The following is a 21,098-nucleotide window of genomic DNA, read 5'->3' on the forward strand; positions in this document are numbered from 1 at the left end:
ATCGCTCAGTCCCAAAATAGGATTTTAATCAAAGTTTACAATTTATTAAAAGAATAGAGGTAAGCAAACAGCGCTGGGTGCGTCGGGAGTCTCCGCTCCACCTAGACGCACACCAGTTACATCAAGCAGCTGATTTTTATGCTCCTAGGCTAATACATATTCATTACTACTTCTGAAAAAAACGGGTTATTATAATTAGCTTCCGGGATCCAAACCCTCCTACTGGAGCATGCGCATCAGTCTCCGGTGGTCCCTCTGGGGGTCTTTCATGCTGAAGGCTCGTAGTCTTCCTCTCTTTTTTTTTTTCTTTTTTTTTTGTCCTTCCCCTTTTGTACTCCTCGGCAGCATGTCAAAAGCTTACACAGCGTCCCCTGCAAGTTTTGTCTTCTAGCCGTCCTTCAGCTTCTTTCTTTCTTCTCCTTAATCTCCTGGCCAGATATCAGGGGCTTGTATAGTGTCCCATTCAGAAGCCATAACAGTTACTAGTTGTTAGCAGTTGTTCTGAAATCCCCAGACATCAGAGACTTCTGTGGTGTAAATGCCTGAAGTAACTAGGAAAATAAAACTAACATTCACATTTTTAAGGAAAAGGTACAGCATTGAAGAGGCTTTCAGGGTAGGGCATAACTGCATTACCTGAGCATTTCCTAGGCTCCCAACCTTAGATGCTATCGCGCTGGGGAAACTTGGTGTGCTAGCCCTAAGGAACAGCACGGAGCGTAGAGTGGAGTGGAGACAACACGGCTAGGCTCTGTAATCAGGTGGGGCCTTGATTGTTCTTGTGCACAAAGCTGCACTTTTTGCCACCCTGAGCCAAAGACCTGTCACGTTTTGACAAATGCTGTACCCTAGTGTACTTTTTGCTCATTATAATATCATTATAATACCAAAACACACCTCCATCCCAAAAGCTACCTGCCTCCAAGGTGTGACCACCCCTCACTGAGCATGTGCCCTGAATTTCTCGGAACCTATTACTTTAAACGGAGACGGGAAAACTACACCAATCATAACTAAAATATGCTTGACTAGAGCCACTCAAGCTCCACCTAAAAGATAGAAAATAATATAAGGGGATGTTAGGGAAGATACCACCGTCAGGGGAGATACCATCCCGAGGAAATACAACATCCTTAGGACCTCCTGACTCCTGGGATCAGTCGACGGGCTGAGCCTCTCTTCCCCCCCCATTGGGACGCCTTTGGGTGAGATCTGAATACTTGCTTATAAATCTCTATAGAGTCTTTGATCCTTTTAACGTGTTTATTTCTAGGCTGCGCACCTGTAATACCTGTAACATCTATAACATCTGTAACACCTGTAACACCTATAACACCTGTGTATTACATGCATACTAGCTTGCTTTTGCAGACAGTCACTATCGCTGGCAATCCAAAAGAACCTGATTATCTGTTGCTGTAATAAACCATACTTGATTGCATTGTGATAGCTCTCATTAAGTGCAACTAGGGTGAGGGTGGTTATCCGTGATAGTTCAGTGTTCTGAATCTAACCAGACCCCCAGATGGTTAATGCGTTTTTGGTGAATGTCTGAACGGACCCCCAGACCGTTAATGCGTTGATGGTGAATGTCTGATGGGACCCCCAGACGGTTAACGTGTTTTTTGGTGAATGTCTGACTGGTTCAGTACTCTGAATCCGACCGGCCCGTAACGGTTAATCAGCTACACCCCTTAACGTGACAACTTCAAAGAAAGAACATACAAATACAAATAGCTCTCTATTGACACTTCACGTGTTGTTAAAACATTCCTCACAGGCCATTCACAGGGACACTCCAGTCACATCTATAGTAGTGCTAAATCAACCACAAAGAAGGCAAAAAGGCTGTAACTGTTAGGAATAAGAGTTCGGAATAACAAAAGCAAATAGGCTCATGGATTTGAGGAATATTTCTGAAAATTTTATAAATTGACTCTAATGAGGGGGAGACTGGGACACTGGGAGGAAAGGGAAGAAACCACATCTGTGGAAGAATTAAATTGCCAGTGCAGGACCCAGAGACAGACAGAACTGCTCTCTATTGACATGAATTGTTAAAATATTCCTTTGCTAGATACAAGAACTATATACATTAACCATTCTGTTTTTCTTAGACTTGTGGTTATACAAGGGTATGTAAGACAGAAGGTCACATTCATCATACCATGCGGCCCTAGCACTGTTCCATACTGACACGAATCAGATGAACATATATCACACTATGTATCCTTCTTTGATAGTTTTGGCTTGGTGTTGATATTGTTGTTTCCAGCTTATCAAGTATATACGTGCTGGGCAGCTAAACCCCACAACCGCTCTCTCACTCCCCCTCTTTTAGATGAGGAGGGGGAGAAGTAAAGCAAAGAACAACTCACGGGTTGAGATAAGGATAATTTAATTAAAGGGAAATAATAATAATAATTAAATAAATATTATTATGAACTAAACAATTTAACTAAAGGGAAATAAAAGGGGAAGGGGAAAAAGGGAGAGGGAAAGGGAAACATAAAAAGAAGGGAGGAAAACAAACAAATAAAATAAATGAAGGCTATATGGAAGTCCAGAGGAAAGAATTTACTCTCTACTTCCCACAAATGAGCAATGATTGACCACGTCCTTGAAGCAAGGCCTCAACACACGCAGCCGGTGTTCGAGAGGAGGACCGACATTTTCCCAACGAGAGCCCACCCCTCCCCTCTTCTTCCTGTCTTCTTCCACCTTTTATTGCTGAGTGTGACATCACATGGTATGGAATATCCCTTTGATTGGTTTAGGTCAGCTGCCCTAGTGATGTTTCTCTCCTCACTTTTTGCCCACCCCCTAGGAGGGTTAGAGAAAGGCCCAATGCTGTGCCACTGCTGCTCAGCAGTAGACACAACACTGGTGTGATAACACTGCTGTTCCAGGTACAAGTACAGAGTATGGCACTGTATGGGCTGCTGCCGGGAAAGTTAACATTCCAGCCAGACCCAGTACAATACGTTTGAAACAAAGTATTCAAAATGAACAGAGATATCAGAAATCATTGCAGAATTGTATTAATCTTATGATGAATCAGCTGTCAAATATGACTCATTTAGTGTAACAGTTCCCTAATTTTCCTTGGCTGTTTTAAAACTTACGGTTTTGATTTTCAACAACAGAAGTTAAAGGAGACTGGAAACATAAATGCCTGTGGTTGCTTCTATTTAATGATCCTCTAGGAATTGCCTTGTGTGTTTTTTTTTTTTTCTTTTTTTCCCTGAGGCAAGGAAAAAGTAGCTTTCAGTTTCTTCAGTCATTTAGTCCATAGTTTTCACAGTTTGCAAGTCTTTAGATATGATGGTGCAGGAATAATAAACAGAACAATCCCACTTCAAAAGCAGTGGGAACAATCCCACTTCAAGATGCATGAAATGGTACATTTATATCTTGTCATTTATAACTTTATTTAAAAGTGCAGGCATGAAGAAGTCGCTGTTTCTTAGCCCAACTTCACACAAGAATGTGTGCATAGCAGTTCTTGGGATCTAACTACAAGGACAGGTTCTTGCCAGTATTTTGAGTTGTATTCTAATTTTGTTGAAGATTTCTTTTGTTCAGGATTTTCAATTTATTGATGGCTCCTGGCCAGTCAAAGAGCAGAGGAGTGTCATTGCTGCTATGTACTGTGACTCTTAGATGTTCTAAGAATAGTATAAATCCATTATGACAATGTATATCATTATGAAATTCTTTAAAATTGTCTTTTATGCCATATTCAGGTTAACTTTTGCTGCTAACAACAAAATTCCTTGAATATAGTGGTCTTTGAGGATTGTTGGAGATAGGCTTTGGTTAATCAGTGCTGTTCTTAGGGAACAGTTGTGCCTTTTTTTGGCCTGAAAACACCATCAGCCCAACCTGCATGCAAAATTAGACAGAAACATTCATATACATCTCTGTAGAGCAGTAAGAGAAGAATTTGAGAATGGAAAGAGCTGCGAACGTCCAGGTTCACATCAAGATGTAGGAAAAATATGTATTGTAAGTAAGAAAGAAGTACGAGCTAAGCCTCCTAGATTTGCCAGAACTGCTGTAAGAACAGGGAAGAAATTCCATAATCTTGAGTCTTGAAGGCATGGAGAGACCCCTGGACTAGGGGAGCTTTCCATCACCTGGATAGTTCTGATACTAGGTTCCACAGCTCTGAATCTTTTGCCTTCTTTCAGTCTCTCATGACACTGAAAATATTGCATGAGAAGTCCTAACTGAAGCTACCATGGGATAACTCTTTAGTTAACCAAGTGGTATCTTACCACTGTCATAGTCATTTATCTTTTCCTAATCTATTTATCTGAAAAATTGTTACTCCTTAAATTTTTCAAGAGCTGCTGGAAGCAGCTATATTCACTTGTGCATTTATGAAACTGGCTGTGCTAAGTACAGAACAGATCATTCTTTGAGCAGTCTTTCTTCATCCTGGAGAACCCATGACAGCTTCCATACTTAGTAAATAACCAGGCTCTAGAAATTCCCACTTTTCATCCATTGGGCTTTAAGCAATACAATGACTTATCCCCATAGTCATAAATCCAGCCTTTGGAAAGCATGAGAAGTCCTTCAGCATGCTGCCTGTTAATCAATTCCACCTCAGTTAGATAAAACTGTTAACTGTAGATAAATCTTTATAGAGTGAGATTTGCAGATGGATTTCTCTAGTGCTGTTAATGACCTTTCCATCTGCATCATCCGTTTATGGTTTTCATCTCCAGCTGTACAGGAGATGCAATTGCCTAATGAAACCCTAGGGTACATAGGGCAGAGAAAGGCATAATTTATACAATGTTTCTTGGTAAAAAAAATGTGTGATTAATTTTAGTTTCCCAGAAACCAAAAGCAAGAAAAGAAAAACAAAAACCCTACCCCTTCCTTAGTCCCAAATCAAAATTGCAAAACTGGTTTTCTGCTAATTGACGAGAGAATAATATTGCGAACTGGAGATGAGGAGTATCCTTGTTTTAAAGTATGTTATATTCCAGCTGGTGTTCTAAAGTTGTCTGTATTCCTGAATATGAATATGAATGTTAATGCTTTGTGACAGAAATACTTATGAAATTGTTGAATGCTAAAGATAAGTGGATGATGCCAGGGTGGAAGTTGTAGAGTCAGGGGCTCACACATAAAGGAAGCTCTCATGATCAGAAGGAAACAAAGACTTCCCGCATGGAGGGGAAACTACACAACAAGATGAAGAAGCCACTTCAGTCAAAAAAGCAATTTTGTAATGAGACCTGATCTTGTAATTAGTGATACATTAGAGTGAGAGGTATTAAAGCAAAACAAAAGTAACAACTGGCCAGTGAAATAAAGAAAAAGCTACAGCCCTTCTGGGGTGGAGGGAAGAGGCCAGGTATCAGAGAGATCTGTTGTCTTAGATCAGTCTGTGTAAGGGCATGCTTTCATGATACATGCTCATACGGTCTGTGCTTATGTACTGGATCGGAACACTAGGATTCAAATGCATTACTCCACATGGTTCCCTTTTTTACATTCCACCTCCAAACCTGAACAACAGTATGGAAATAGGGTTGTGGTGGAAGGCAGGCAGCTAAGTCTTTGCATGGCCCTAAGCCTCAAGAAGCTGCTTCTGGATCTATGTGCTACTTGTATATCTTCTGGATGGCCACAGCTAATTTTTGTTGTATCCTAGAGAAGTCACAAACAAAAGCACCTGAAGTTTTTGTTGGGTTATTTGGCTATAAAGCTTCTTTTGGAAAGGTGTTGCTGTCTTTTCTTCTCCTTCTGGTCTCTTTCTTTTTCCGCTCCTATTCTCTCCTTTCTTGTTTTCTTCTGTTATGTCGTTTACTGTCAGTGATAGTGAAGTAAAACAAAGCAAAGCTCTCTCCGAGGTGCCTCCTGCCTTCCCAGCACACAGAAAAATGATGGTGAATCTTTGGGCTTTTGTTTCCAAGTGTTTGGTTTCAAGTGCTTGGTTCTGAGTAGAAGAGATGGTGAGTGATTCAAAGATCGAAGCCGAAATTCCTTTAAGTGGTATATTCTTTATTGCAGCGCTGGATGCACGGGGGATCTCTCCACCTATCGTGCATACCCAAAGCAGAAAGCAGTCTTGAATTTATACAATCAATCTATCAATATTCTACAAGTGCCTATACATATGCATTACCTATCCCCGCCTTCCCTCGTTTCTCATGCTAATTAGCCTTTTGGCACCTTGCGCCTGCGCAGAGCCTCCCAAGAATTGTGGGCAGGGGTCTTTGGGACGTGGGCAGGGGTCTTTGGGAGGAAGACCCCGAGTCTTCCTCACAGTGTACTTTTCACCTTTGGTCAGGAATCTGCTGAATTGGCATGTTTCTTAATTGCAAGAGCTGGTTGTTGCTAATTCTTCCGTTTGTTGTATCTTTATAATGAATTCCAATGTCCAGTTTTGAGATTTATAGTCCTTACGTTTGTTTCTCTGTCTGTCTGCCGCTTCCTTATCATGAGTTCCAGTGTCTTGTTTCGAGATATACAGTCCATGTCTGGGGATTGTCCTTGCCTCCCCAAAGCCTCTCCAATACCTCCTTAATCATGAGGAAATAAAAAAAAAAAAAAAAAAAAAAAAAAAAAAAAAAAAAAAAAAAAAAAAAAAAAAAGTGAAGAAGCCCCAAACCTCCATATAATATATAAAACGTGAGGTATCTCTATTTATCTATTTATTTCCTTAGGATTGCTCCCATCCCTGCTTCTGTGATCATTTTGAAGAAACTTGTGTATCATCTGCAAGAAAGACACCCATACAGGTTTTGTTCTGGAGATCCTGTACCGTGTTCAACAGAGATACTCGACAGATGGCTTGGTTTACCTTTTTTTTTTTTTTTTTTTTTTTTTTTTTTTTTTTTAATCTGCATTTATTTTTAGCACGGTGTTTTAAAAACAGCAAGGAGGGGGAAATGCCCAGAGGACATTGCAGGAGCAGCCACCGTGGTGCTGAGGCCTGTGTCCGGCTCCTCAGGCGCCATGCCGGGCTCTGCGGGCGGTAGGTGGCATTGCGAGCGCAGAGATGGCGCCTGTGCTGCTACGGCCTGCACCCTCAGCTTCCGTCGGCTGTCGCTAGCTGTCGTCCTGCTGTTTTCTGTGGAAGAACCGCAGATTACGCTATCTCCAAAGTATGTTTTCCCTACATGCATGTGGAAAGCTAGATGGGCTTTCCCATCAAAGCTGCAAAATCCTGAGCCTCAATGCGGCTACGTGCTGCTAGGCAAATTAAAAAGTGCATGTGGAAGTATGCTAAACCATGACTGTTTAAGGAAACCCAGCCAATTACAGTGTAGTGCACTTGAAGTTGCATTACTTAGTAAATGAAAGAATTTGGAATTGGATTATGATTTCTGACATGATTTACTGCAGAATGAGAAAGTTATTAATGTATCCCAGGAACGACCATGAAAGCACACAGGCTGGTTTCATTGCTGATTTAATGTCACTGATTTATCTCTGAGGTGAATTTGACCCTGTAGACATCAGGTGCCTTCAGTGTATCCATGACCGGGACTGAGCAGCCCCAGGACCGCAAGTGCACAGGGCAGAAGGCAAGGGAGAGGTGAGCCAGGCTGGGGCTGCCGTCCCGCCCCAAGGCTCAGGATGTGTTTTGCTTTTTTTTTTTTTTTTTTTGCTTTTTTTTTTTTTTTTAATTGCGTTTAAGCTTGCTGCTCATGCCTCAGCTGGTTTAACCTTTAACTCACCGAGTTATTGAACTGGGGCATCTGGAAGCAGCATTTCTCTGTTGTTGATTGCTGTTCATTTTGAGGAGGAAACAGGCAGTCCTTGGAAGCTGGCAGTACATGCAGAGGGCAGTCCATGCTGAGCAGGAGGTACATGGCCACATGCTGCAGGAATTGGGGTTGCCTTGACCTGGTTTACAGCACCGTATTATGTATACCCAACATGTCAGTTCAGTGGTGGTTTGTAGCTGAGATCCTGGTTATGTGTTCCTGCTCTAAAGCACAGTCCCTCATGTGCAAGTCTAAAGTTCCCCCTGAGTGCTGGGATTTTGGGGCACAGTTTGACTTGGTACAACCTGCCGAAGTACTTGGACTTGCATGAACATGGCTTTGTGCTAGTTTGCTTTCCCTTCCATTGCAGCCCGTTGCCTACCTGAACTGTCATGTGCACCACTGATGAGCTCAGTCCCACAGCATTTGCGTTCTCTCAGTGGCTCCGTCAGCTGCCAGTGACTTTTCCCAGCCTGTGCAGTCATTAGTTCAGCTCAGTCACTGTCTCCTGGTTTTACTGTGGCTCTCCAGCCACATGGCATGACACAGAGCAATGCTTGGACAAGGGAATTTGAGCAGAATAATTCCTAATACTGCAAGTGCTGTGTACATTTGCCCCAGACCTACACCTTAGCAGCTGAAGTGTAGCTTCACTACATGAAGGGCATCGAGGGGCTGGAGCATGTCCAAAGAAAGGCAATGAAGCTGGTGAAGGGTCTAGAAAACAAGTGTTATGAGAAGCATCTAAGGGTACTGGGGTTGTTTAGCCTAAAGAAAGGGAGGCTCAGGGGAGACAGTATCACACTCGACAATTTCCTTAAAGGAGGCTGTAGTGAGGTTTGGGTTTTTCTCCCAGGCAGCAAGTGATAAGATGAAAAGAAATGTCCTCAAGTTGCACCAGGAGAGGTTTAGGTTGGATACTAGGAGAAATTTCTTTACTGAAACAGTTGTGTGGCATTGGAATAGGCTGCCCAGGGAAGTGGTTATGTCACTGTCCCTGGAGGTCTTCAAGAAACGTGTAGATGTAGAACTTAGTAGTATGGTATAGGGGAGAACTTGTCAGTACTAGGTTAAAGGTTGGACTAGAGGATGTTAGAGGTCTTTTCCAACCTGAATGATTCTATAATTCTATGATGCAAAAATCCTTTTGAATCCTTGTCTTTTACTCCTGCAGCCTATCCTGCTTATCAGCAACTTGCCGAGGCGATCGGCTCCGGAGCAGACGCTTTCTGCAGCGGAGTGGGGGATCGAACAGGCAGGGCTAATTTTTCCGGCATCGAGCCCACTCGAGGGAGCTGCCAGGGCCCGGCAGTCCTCACGAGGGAGGTGAATGAGGTGTGAACAAGGTGTAGGCGGAGCCAGCAGCGCCCCCTCCCCAGCCGTTCAAAAGGAGCCCCTAGGGAGCGTGAGCGACCAGAAGCGTGGCAAACGGGGGGGGGGGGAAACAGAGCAGGGTGTGTCAGAAGAGAGCGGCGCGGCAGTTCGCGCAGGAAGGGCAGAGCATTCTCCCCCACCCATATGAACACCTCCTCTAATGGCGGTCTACCGCTAGCTCAGCTGCAATGGTCTCCACCAGGCACAGTGCTCTCTCTAGAAAGTCTGTACACACCCAGACTGACTGCCCGCTCAAAACTGAAGCAGTTCAGGTCTCTGGGTGCAGGGAGTGCCTGAGCCTGTTGCTACCATCTGCGGGGGGCAAAGAGACTGTGTGCGTGAGGTGCGAGCAGGTGGACGACCTGGTCTGCCTGGTGGCAGAACTCAAGGAGGAGGTCGAGAGGTTGAGGGATATCAGGGAGTGTGAGCAGGAGATAGACTTGTGGAGCAACTCCCTGCGCGGCCTGAAGGACAGGTACTAGCCCAACTGAAGTGCATCTACATTAATGCACGCAGCATGGATAACAAACAGGAGGAGCTGGGAGCCATTGTGCGGCAGGCAGGCTTGGTTGCCATCACGGAAACATGGTGGGACCACTCTCATGACTGGAGTGCTGCAATGTCTGGCTGTAGGCTCTTCAGAAGGGACAGGCAACATGGAAGGGGAGGTGGTGTGGCTCTCTATATCAGAGAGAGTTTTGATGTTGTGGAACTTCAGGCTGGGAATGATAAGGTTGAGTCCTTATGGGTTAGGATCAGCGGGAAGGCCAACAAGGGAAGCATCCTGGTGGGGGTCTGTTATAGACCACCGAACGAGGATGAGGAGACTGATGAGGAGTTCTACAGGCAGTTGACAGAAGTTGCGAAATTGTCAGTACTTGTTCTTGTGGGGGACTTCAACTTCCCAGACATATCCTGGAACCACAACACAGACCAGAGAAAGCAGTCTAGGATGTTTCTGGAGAGCGTGGAAGATAGCTTCCTGATGCAGCTGGTTAGTGAGCCTACCCAGAGGAGGTGCCCCGCTAGACCTTCTGTTCACAAACAGAGAAGGACTGGTGGGAGATGTGGTGGTTGGAAACTGTCTTGAGCAGAGTGACCATGAAATGGTAGAGTTCTCCATTCTTGGAGAAGCTAGAAAGGAGACCAGTAAAACTGCTGCATTGGACTTCCAGAGGGCTGACTTTGAACTGTTCAGGACACTGGTTGGTAGAGTCCCTTGGGAGGTGGTTCTGAAGGACAAAGGAGTCCAGGAAGGCTGGGCACTCTTCAAGAAGGAAATCTTAATGGTTCAGGAGCGGTCTGTCTCCACATGCTCAAAGATGAGCTGGCGGGGAAGAAGACCAGCCTGGCTGAACAGAGAATTGTGGCTTGAGCTTAGGAGAAAAAAGAGGGTTTACAATCTTTGGAAAAGAGAGTGGGCCACTCGGAAGGACTATAAGGATGTTGAGAGGCAGCGCAGGGACAAAATCAGAAAGGCCAAAGCTCATCTGGAGCTCAATCTGGCTACTGCCATTAAAGACAACAAAAAATGTTTTTACAAATACATCAGTGCAAAATGGAGGACTAAGGAGAATCTCCATCCTTTACTGGATGTGGGGGGGAACTTAGTTACAAAAGATGAGGAAAAGGCAATGGTGCTTAATGCCTGCCTTCTTTGTCTCAGTCTTTAGCGGTAAAACCAGTTGCTCTCTGGATACCCAGTACCCTGAGCTGGTGGAAGGGGATGGGGAGCAGAATGTGGCCTTCACTATCCATGAGGAAATGGTTGGCAACCTGCTACGGCACTTGGATGTACGCAAGTTGATAAGGATGAATGGGATCCACCCAAGGATACTGAGTGAAGCGGCGGAGGAGCTGGCCAAGCCACTTACCATCTTTTATCAACAGTCCTGGCTATCAGGGGAGGTCCCAGTTGACTGGCAGCTAGCAAATGTGATGCCTGTCTACAAGAAGGGCCAGAGGACAGATCCGGGAAACTATAGGCCTGTCAGTTTGACCTCAGTGCCAGGGAAGCTCATGGAGCAGATTATCTTAAGTGTCATCATGCAGCACTTACAGGGCAAGCAGGCGATCAGGCCCAGTCAGCATGGGTTTATGAAAGGCAGGTCCTGCTTGACGAACCTGATCTCCTTCTATGACAAAGTGATGCACTTGGTGGATGAGGGAAAGGCTGTGGATGTGGTCTACCTTGACTTCAGCAAGGCCCTTGACACTCTTTACCACAGTATTCTCCTCAAGAAACTGGCTGCTCGTGGCTTGGACTGGCGTATGCTTCGTTGGGTTAAAAACTGACTGGATAGCTGGGCCCAAAGAGTTGTGAATGGAATCAAATCCAGCTGGAGGCTGGTCACTAGTGGCATCCCCCAGGGCTCAGTACTGGGGCCAGTCCTCTTTAACATCTTTGTCGATGATCTGGATGAGGGCATTGAGTGCACCCTCAGTAAGTTCGCAGATGACACCAAGTTAGGTGTGTGTGTCGATCTGCTTGAGGGTAGGAAGGCTCTGCAGGAGGATCTGGATAGGCTGGACTGATGGGCTGAGGTCAACTGCATGAAGTTCAACAAGGCCAAGTGCCGGGTCCTGCACCTGGGCCACAATAATCCCAAGCAGAACTACAGGCTGGGAGATGAGTGGTTGGAAAGCTGCCCGGTGGAGAATGACCTGGGAGTGATGGTTGATAGTCAGCTGAATATGAGCCAGCAGTGTGCTCAGGTGGCCAAGAAGGCCAACAGCATCCTGGCTTGCATAAGAAGCAGTGTGGCCAGCAGGGCTGGAGAAGTGATCGTCCCCCTGTACTCGGCTCTGGTGAGGCCGCACCTCGAGTACTGTTCAGTTTTGGGCCCCTCGCTACAAGAAGGACATCGAGGTGCTCGAAAGAGTCCAGAGAAGGGCGACAAAGCTGGTGAAGGGTCTGGAGAACAAGGTTTATGAGGTGCGGCTGAGGGAGCTGGGCTTGTTCAGCCTGGAGAAAACGAGGCTCAGAGGCAACCTTATCGCTCTTTATAAGTACATTAAAGGAGGCTGTAGCCAGGTTGGGGTTCATCTGTTCTCCCATGTGGCTGGTGACAGGACAAGGGGGAATGGGCTAAAGTTGCGCCAGGGGAGTTTTAGGTTGGATATTAGGAAGAACTTCTTTACTGAGAGGGTTGTGAGGCATTGGAATGGGCTGCCCAGGGAAGTGGTAAAGTCACCATTCCTGGAGGTCTTTAAAAGACGTTTAGATGTTGAACTTAGTGATATGGTTTAGTGGAGGACTTGTTAGTGTTAGGTCAGAGGTTGGACTCGATGATCTTGAGGTCTCTTCCAACCTAGACAATTCTGTGATTCTGTGATTCTGTGCTTTTTAACTGGTGTACAACAGTGACTTCAGTATTTATTTTTTTAAATCCTGTTGAGCATGGCTATGCAATGGAACCAAGGATTCATTGTTACATCAAATTTCTCATTTTTCAGGAAGCAGAATTTGTGGCTCCTGGAAAATGTAGGCCAATTGGTGGACTGAGGCTGAGCTTGCTGGCACTCTGTTTTTGTCTCTATTCTGCTTGTTGCCAGATTAGGATAGAAAAGAAATAGAAGCAAAGCTGTTCAACACAGACAAGGGCTCACTGTGCCCTTTCCTCTTTTTCCACTGAACAAATTTTGGAAAGGCTTTTAGAGGTGGTGAGCTAACATTAAAATGCACCAAACAATAAAGTCAGACATTGAATTGAACAAGAATTTAGCTGTGCATTGCAGCACACGTTTTCCTGTGGGGAGGAAAGAAAAAAAAAAAAGCAAAAGCAAAGAGTATTTTCATGGTAGAAAATGGAACAAGAGAGAGGAAGGTAAAATCTCTGTTGAATAAATCAACTAACTTTATGTATGTTGTCTATGCTCCATTTATGGTATTCAACTTTCTAAGCAGTAAGTTAAGTTGCAGGAGCAGTTTGTGCAAAACTGCATATTAAAGTTCTAAAAAATAAATTATGAAATCATCAGTGGTTATGTGTGCTTTAAGGGAGCCACTACCATGAAGTGGCAAAGTAAAACATGAACTAAACACCTCTTAAGCTGCAAATACGAAATCAACACAGCAATTTTTTTTTATTTTTATTTTTTTTTCCTGGGGATTAGCACTTCAGTAATTTTGTAGTGAAATTCAACGAAAGCTTTCACTATCAGATAAACTCATGCCATATTTGCTAACAGAAATATGCACTGGTCAAGTTCTTATCTTTTCAAAAAGATGTAATGAGGTATAATAATCAATGAAATATATTTGACCTCAAAATCCTATTGAGCTCAGAAAAGTCAAAGCCAACGAAGTGTCCAGTCCAGAGGGCACCTAGCATCATGGATGAATCTCCGTGCCTCTGCTCAGATCCAGCCACACCAGTGGCACAGATTAGGAGAGTTTTGGTTAATAAACGTTTAGATTCTAATAAGATTAGAATCTGACTATATGACTAGTGTAAAAATACAATATACCTGCTGGCAATAGAAAAGATACAAGAGAATTATGATAAAAGTAACAGGGCTTGAAATCTCACCATAATCGAGCTGCAGTCTGGAGTGGTTAAGAAAACGTGATGAGTGCTTTCTCTGAAGACATGCTTTGGTGCTACCTGATTACAGGTATGTGGAGAATTGTCACACTTCCTGAAACTTCATCCCCTCCCTGAGACCATCGCTGTCCTCTCCACCTGCGCTACCCACCTGCTGTTCATACCAACTAAAGTATTTTCATCCAGGAGGAGGAATATGGCATACATATGGAGGAATATGCATACATATACATATGTGGCCAGGCCACAACAACTGGTGCTACCTGTCCTTTTTCCTGCTGAGGCTGTACTGATAAAGCATTTGCAAATGCCTTCCTACAAACTCCCACGAAATGCCAGTAATAGTTGGTGACTTCTAATAGGCGGTCAGCATGGTATCAACAGTTCAGTCTGCTGAGGACCAAAATCATAGAATATCCCAAGTTGGAAGGGACCCATAAGGATCATCAAGTCCAACTCCTGGCACCACACAGGTCTACCCAAAATTTTAGACCATGTGACTAAGTGCACAGTCCAATCGCTTTTAAAATTCAGACAGGCTTGGTGCAGTGCCTACTTCAATGGGGAGCCTGTTCCAGTGTGCAACCACCCTTTTGGTGAAGAACCTCTTCCTGATGTCCAGCCTAAACCTCCTCTGCCTCAGTTTAACACCGTACCCACAGGTCCTATCACTGGTGATTAAGGAGAATGGGTCACCTGCCTCTCCACTCCCCTACACTTCCTCTACAACGAGGAAGTTGTAGACAGCGATGAGGTCCCCCCTCAGCCTCCTCTTCTCCAGGCTGAACAGGCCCAGTGCCTTCAGCTGCTCCTCATACGTCTTCCCCTCTAGGCCCTTCACCATCTTCGTCGCCCTCCTCTGGACACTCTCCAACAGTTTAATGTCCTTTTTGTAGTGTGGTGCCCAGAACTACACACAGTACTCGAGGTGAGGCAGCACCAGCGCAGAGTAGAGCAGGACAAGCACAGAGTAGAGCAGGACAATCACCTCCTTTGACTGACTAGCGATGCCATGCTTGATGCACCCCAGGTTACGGTTTGCCCTCCTGGCTGCGAGGGCACACTGCTGGCTCATATTCAACTTGCTGTCAACCACAACCCCACTCTGTGGGGCTGCTCTCCAGCATTTCATCACCCGGTCTGTATATATTGCCAGGGTTGCCCCGTCCCAGGTGCAGGATACTTGGTCTTGTTAAACTTCATGTGGTTGGTGATCACCCAGCTATCCAATCTGTCCACATCTCTCTGCAAGGTCTTTCCACCCTCATCCGAGTCCACAACTCCTCCAAGTCTGGTGTCATCAGCAAATTTGCTCAAAACACCTTCTAGTCCTACAACCAAATCATTTATAAAAACATGGAAGAGGACTGGCCCTAAAATGGAGCCTTGAGGGACCCCACTAGTGACCATCTGCCAGCCAGATGTGGCCCCATTTACCACAATCCTTTGAGCCCTGCCCATCAGCCAATTGCTCACCCATCGTATGATGTTTTTGATTATCTGTATGCTGGATGTTTTGTCCAGTAGGATCCTATGGGAAACCGTGCCAAAAGCTTTGCTGAAGTCCCAAAAGATCACATCAGCTGATTTCCCTTGATCAACTAGATGGGTGATCTTATCATAAAAGGAAATCAACTTTGTTAGGCAGGACCTACCCCTCATTAACCCATGTTGGCTGGGACCAATGACGGCATTGTCCCCCAGGTGCTCTTCAATAACTTCAAGAATCATCTTCTCCATAATTTTACCAGGCACTGATGTGAGACTGACAGGCCTGTAATTGCTAGGGTCTTCTTTCTTGCCCTTCTTGAAAATTGGCACAACATTTGCCAGCTTCCAGTCTACTGGGACCTCTCCAGATTCCCAAGATCGTTGAAAAATAATTGAGAGAGATCCCGCGATGACATCAGCCAGCTCTTTAAGCACCCTGGGATGGACCCCATCCGGACCCATGGACTTGTATGAATCCAGGCGGAGCAGCAAATCCCACACATGTTCAGGGTCGGTTGGGAGTTTGTCATTCCCACCGTCATGGTCTTCCCACTCAGGTGCTGCTTGACTTCCGATGTTTTGGAATCACCTGATCTTGTGCTTTTAGGAGGCAGTGCTTAAAGATTGACCAGCACTGATGGACGCCAATGCCTTTAAAAGCAGTTTCCAAGGGGACCTTGCTGACTATTTCCCTGAGCAGCCTGAAGTCTGCTTTCCCCATATCCAGGGCTGAAGTTTTGGTGGCAGTTTTCCATCTGTCACCATAAATTCTAAACTCAACCACTTCATGGTCACTATGACTGAGACGGCCGCCAATTGCCACGTCTCCCACAAGACCCTCTCTGTTCTCCAGCAACAGATCTAGGAGGGCACCTTTCGTAGTTAGCTCCCTTAGCACCTGCACCAAGTTATCATTTAGGTGCTTTATGAACCTTCTGGACTTGCTCGTGACTTGCTTGTCTCTAATATGTATGTAAGAGGAATGTATTGAGTGTGACATTCAGGTTAGAACAAGTCATCAAGTGTCTCTTGCAAAGACCTACATTTTTTCCCCTAAAAAGAAAGAAATAAGAGCGACCAAGTAGAATTATGACGTTGCTACACTCCTGTTAATCCAGCATTTTGTGGTTAGGGTATTAGTATTTTCAGGTATCATGAAATTCTCTAGATAACGATAGTTGAGTTAATGATTGCATCAGATGTAGTTAGACAGTGGCCTCTTCCTTGGAGATCCCTGTGCCTGTAGAGCAGTAACTGAGCTAAGTCCCATTAGTCCCTTGCTAGTGACTGAGCAGATGGCTAGTGCAAAGGGGTACTTTTGTTTGAAACTTTTGGTATGCAATTCCTGGGTGATTTTTAGTGCAAGATTAAGAGTTTATTCCATAAGTTTAAAATCTGTAGAAGGCATTCATAGGAACCATCCTCTTTAAAGCTGTATTTGCATTTCCTATTACCACTGAAAAGGCACAGGATTCCCTGTAGCATTGCTTCCAGGTGCAGAATTGGGGCACCTGGAGAGGACCAAGGTGCTGTGCAGCATGGCTGTAGTTCCTGCTGCCCAGTGATGCATGCTGTATCCCAAGTGACTTGTCATGGACAGACATCTCAGGCACAGCATATGTGGAGGAGCAACCCTTATTTGCTAGTACCTGTTTTCTGAATCTTTGCTGAATGCCAAATATTTTTCAGTGGGTTAAGAGAAAACCATGTCACAGAGAGATGCTGCAGCCTTCCTGTCATCCATCCATTATCTAAATTAGGTGTTTCTCAAATGTTTACTCACCGAACTATCAAAGCTTTTATCTGCCCAGACATGCTTTCTGGTTATGGAGGACCAAACTGATGGGAATCACAGACTGTGGTCTGTGTGGAGTGAGAAGTAGATGGACAAACTTGGAATCAATCTCTTCCGTAATGACAGACTGATAGATCACATCTTTTTTCTTCTACAACACAAAGAGGCAAAAAGGAAAGGAATGACCTAATTTAGTCATTGAGATGTATGGTGTGACAGAAGAGTTTTCCTAAAAATGCACATAAAATGTAAACCCATCTTTCCTGTAATTGCCTGGACAGCAGCTGACTTCTGTGACTCACTTCAGAGAAATTCCTTGAGAAACAGGTTAGGCTTTCTTTGTGACAAAAAGAAAAAGAGTAAATTATATAAATGGTGATTGTAAAGCTAATCCCTGCCTAGTATTCCCTGTCTGTACTATATCAGAAGCAATCAGAGCCAGTAAAATTTTGAAGGTTTTAGTAAATTCACTGTCAAAGAGTACACGCTCTCACAAGCAGAGCTCTGCTTTGGAGGTCAGCCTGGGAGCACTGATTCCTTTCAAAGAAGAAGGAGCGAGCCTCCTCTGAAGTTCTTGGCATGCTGGCTGAAAATCATGGACATTTAATCAGTATTTTTTTCCTCGATCTAATCAGACCAAAATGTGGAGTAATCTACAGCAGAGTTGTGGCCAAAACATCTTCCTCAGTTGGCTACAGGGAGAAACAGACAGAGTGGAAAAAGTGTGTGGATGGCCTACGTGCAGTTGAGTTCAAATGCACAGCATTTGTTTATGGAAGCTTATATTCAGCTGCACCATCAGATGTCTTAATTATAGTCTCAGAGCATAGGGGGAACAACACATTAAAATTATGTTGGAGAACTGTCTGATTCGCCACATCCCTCCCCTCCTCTCCCTTTACCCACCTCATTTGCAGCCAAAAAAATCTTTACTTTCTTTCCCAACAGTTTCAACAGTTGCAACATTTTCAATAAATACTAGACAGTGGAGAAGCATTTGTAATAACTCAGCAGAGCAAATGCATCTTGACACACAGCAAGCTGGGCTGCTAATGAACAACAGAAGGGAGATACAAAGAGCAGGATTAAATAGTCTGCTCTTACTAAAACAACATGAATCTTCATCCTGTCTGACCCTAATTTGGAAAAACCCTCACAAGGTATCAAGAAGAGAAAAAGGCAGCAATTGTGATTATGCAGAAGCCTAGCTTTAGTGGTATACATTTTTTTTCCTGGGTTTCTGTGATTTAGAGGGGAGTTTTTATCTGCCTTTGTCTTGTCTTTGTTTTATTTTGGAAAATGCATCATAGTGTTTTCTCTGGCTTTAGTAGCTACTTCAAGCATGGGGCAATTTAAAGATTGTTTTGGTTTGTGAGCAAGTGATTTCTATCGTTGGGATTGGAAAGCTGGGGAGGTTCTCACTATTATATCTTGGGGTGTTGAACCTTAAAACTGTGAATGTTGAACCTTAAAAATATGAACAGTCTGTGGCAATACTAATACCTCATAATGGCTTTGTCTAGTGTTTTGAGGAGCCCTCATAGCTCAGTAAATATTTCATAATAGTCTTATCATTCAGCTGGCTTGTCCCCTGCTAGCCAGGGTGTTGCTCGGTGGGCTTTTGTAGACCATCACTGTGATGCATGATGTCTGATGATCCTCCAGAGACAAGCAGTAACAAATTTACCAAACTGATAGCAATAATAAAATTGAATTAATAATAATCTACTGGGATTCCTTAATGTTCCTGTCTGAAGAAAGACGTTCCTTTAGTGCTTTTTATTATCTTGAAAATCTTCCAAAAGTGCTTATAATATTGATGTGCTACTTAGGATGGCAGGATTAAAACAAATCACCTTGCCTTCAGATGAGAAACTAATAACATCTGTAGTAGTTCCTAGTTTCTTGCATGCACTACAATTTCAAAATGACTTACCCAGACACTACTTTGAGAAGTGGAAACCATGGCTTTTATGTTATCTGGCAGCCTGAAATCTTTCAGATGGCACTGACCTGCAGGGGCTGGATCCAGCAGCTCCCTTGACCCGTGTTCCATTTAGGTATGCACACTCCAACTGGCAAGAAGAAAAATTCAGCCAGAGAGAGATGATTGAGTGATCTATAGTCCTGGGACCCCATTCTTGAATCTCATGAACTAACAGCTTCAAAAGGATCTTGAAAAAAGATGAAGGCCACATGACTGGAAATGTTGTATTCATTTTTGAATGCATTTACCAAAGGCCTGGAAATGAATGCTGCTGTTTCTGAGCTCCGGTCCAGGTTGGAACAGACTGGCAGACTTAGAAGCAGTTGAGTCATCTCCATACAGAGCTGGTAGAACAAAAGATAAAGCATGACAAAAGGGGACTGAGCTGCAGATAGTCACGTGTCCCTGTCGTGAAACACAAGAGAATGAAATCTCCATCCTTTACTGGATGCGGGGGGAAACTTAGTTACAAGAGATGAGGAAAAGGTGGAGGTGCTTAATGCCTTCTCTGCCTCAGTCTTTAGCGGCAATACTGGTTGTTCTCTGGATACTCAGTACCCTGAGCTGGTGGAAGGGGATGGGGAGCAGGATGTGGCCCTCACTATCCATGAAGAAATGGTTGGAGACCTGGTACAGCACTTGGATGTGCACAAGTCGATGGGGCTGGATGGGATCCACCCAAGGGTACTGAGAGAACTGGCAGAGGAGCTGGCCAAGCTGCTTACCATCTTTTATCAACAGTCCTGGCTATCGGGGGAGGTCCCAGTTGACTGGCGGCTAGCAAACGTGACACCCATCTACAAGAAGGGCCGGAGGGCAGACCCAGGAAACTACAGGCCTGTCAGTTTGACCTCAGTGCCAGGGAAGCTCATGGAGCAGATTATCTTGAGAGTCATCACACAGAACTTGCAGGGCAAGCAGGCGATCAGGCCCAGTCAGCATGGGTTTATGAAAGGCAGGTCCTGCTTGACGAACCTGATCTCCTTCTATGACAAAGTGACGTGCTTGGTGGATGAGGGAAAGGCTGTGGATATGGTCTACCTTGACTTCAGCAAAGCTTTTGACACCGTCTCCCACAGCATTCTCCTCAAGAAACTGGCTGCTCTTGGCTTGGACTGGCGCACACTTTGTTGGGTTAGAAACTGGCTGGATAGTCGGGCCCAAAGAATTGTGGTGAATGGAGCCAAGTCCAGTTGGAGGCCAGTCACTAGTGGTGTTCCACAGGGCTCGGTGCTGGGGCCGGTCCTCTTTAATATCTTCATCAATGATCTGGATGAGGGCATCGAGTGCACCCTCAGTAAGTTCGCAGATGACACCAAGTTAGGTGCGTGTGTCGATCTGCTTGAGGGTAGGAAGGCTCTGCAGGAGGATCTGGATAGGCTGGACTGATGGGCTGAGGTCAACTGCATGAAGTTCAACAAGGCCGAGTGCCGGGTCCTGCACCTGGGCCACAATAATCCCAAGCAGAACTACAGGCTGGGAGATGAGTGGTTAGAGAGCTGCCAGGCAGAGAATGACCTGGGAGTGATGGTTGATAGTCAGCTGAATATGAGCCAGCAGTGTGCTCAGGTGGCCAAGAAGGCCAACAGCATCCTGGCTTGCATAATAAACAGTGTGACCAGCAGGGCTAGGGAGGTGATTGTCCCCCTGTACTCGGCTCTGGTGAGGCCGCACCTCGAGTACTATGTTCAGTTTTGGGCCCCTCGCTACAAGGAGGACATCGAGGTGCTTGAGTGGGTCCAGAGAAGGGCGACGAAGCTGGTGAGGGGCCTGGAGAACAAGTCCTACGAGGAGCGGCTGAGGGAGCTGGGCTTGTTCAGCCTGGAGAAAAGGAGGCTCAGGGGCGACCTTATTGCTCTCTACAGGTACCTTAAAGGAGGCTGTAGAGAGGTGGGGGTTAGTCTGTTCTCCCACGTGCCTGGTGACAGGACAAGGGGGAATGGGCTAAAGTTGCGCCAGGGGAGTTTTAGGTTGGATGTTAGGAAGAACTTCTTTACTGAAGGGGTTGTTAGACACTGGAACAGGCTGCCCAGGGAAGTGGTGGAGTCACCATCCCTGGAAGTCTTTAAAAGATGTTTAGACATAGAGCTTAGGGATATGGTTTAGTGGGGACTGTTAGTGTTAGGTCAGAGGTTGGACTCGATGATCTTGAGGTCTCTTCCAACCTA

The 21,098-nt window shown here is 45.0% G+C and overlaps 1 long non-coding RNA gene across 1 annotated transcript in view; it reads right to left on the minus strand.

Moving 5' to 3' along the window:
• Positions 1-22: 22 nt before the first annotated feature.
• Positions 23-21,098, minus strand: part of LOC311441775 — a 333,528-nt gene continuing 312,452 nt past the window's right edge. The window contains exon 2 of the long non-coding RNA XR_014696210.1: positions 23-1,049. This is a non-coding gene — a long non-coding RNA (uncharacterized lncRNA). The remainder of the gene's footprint in view (positions 1,050-21,098) is intronic.

Source organism: Aythya ferina (genome assembly GCF_964211825.1).
Source record: "Aythya ferina genome assembly, chromosome: 9".
Taxonomy (NCBI): domain Eukaryota; kingdom Metazoa; phylum Chordata; class Aves; order Anseriformes; family Anatidae; genus Aythya; species Aythya ferina.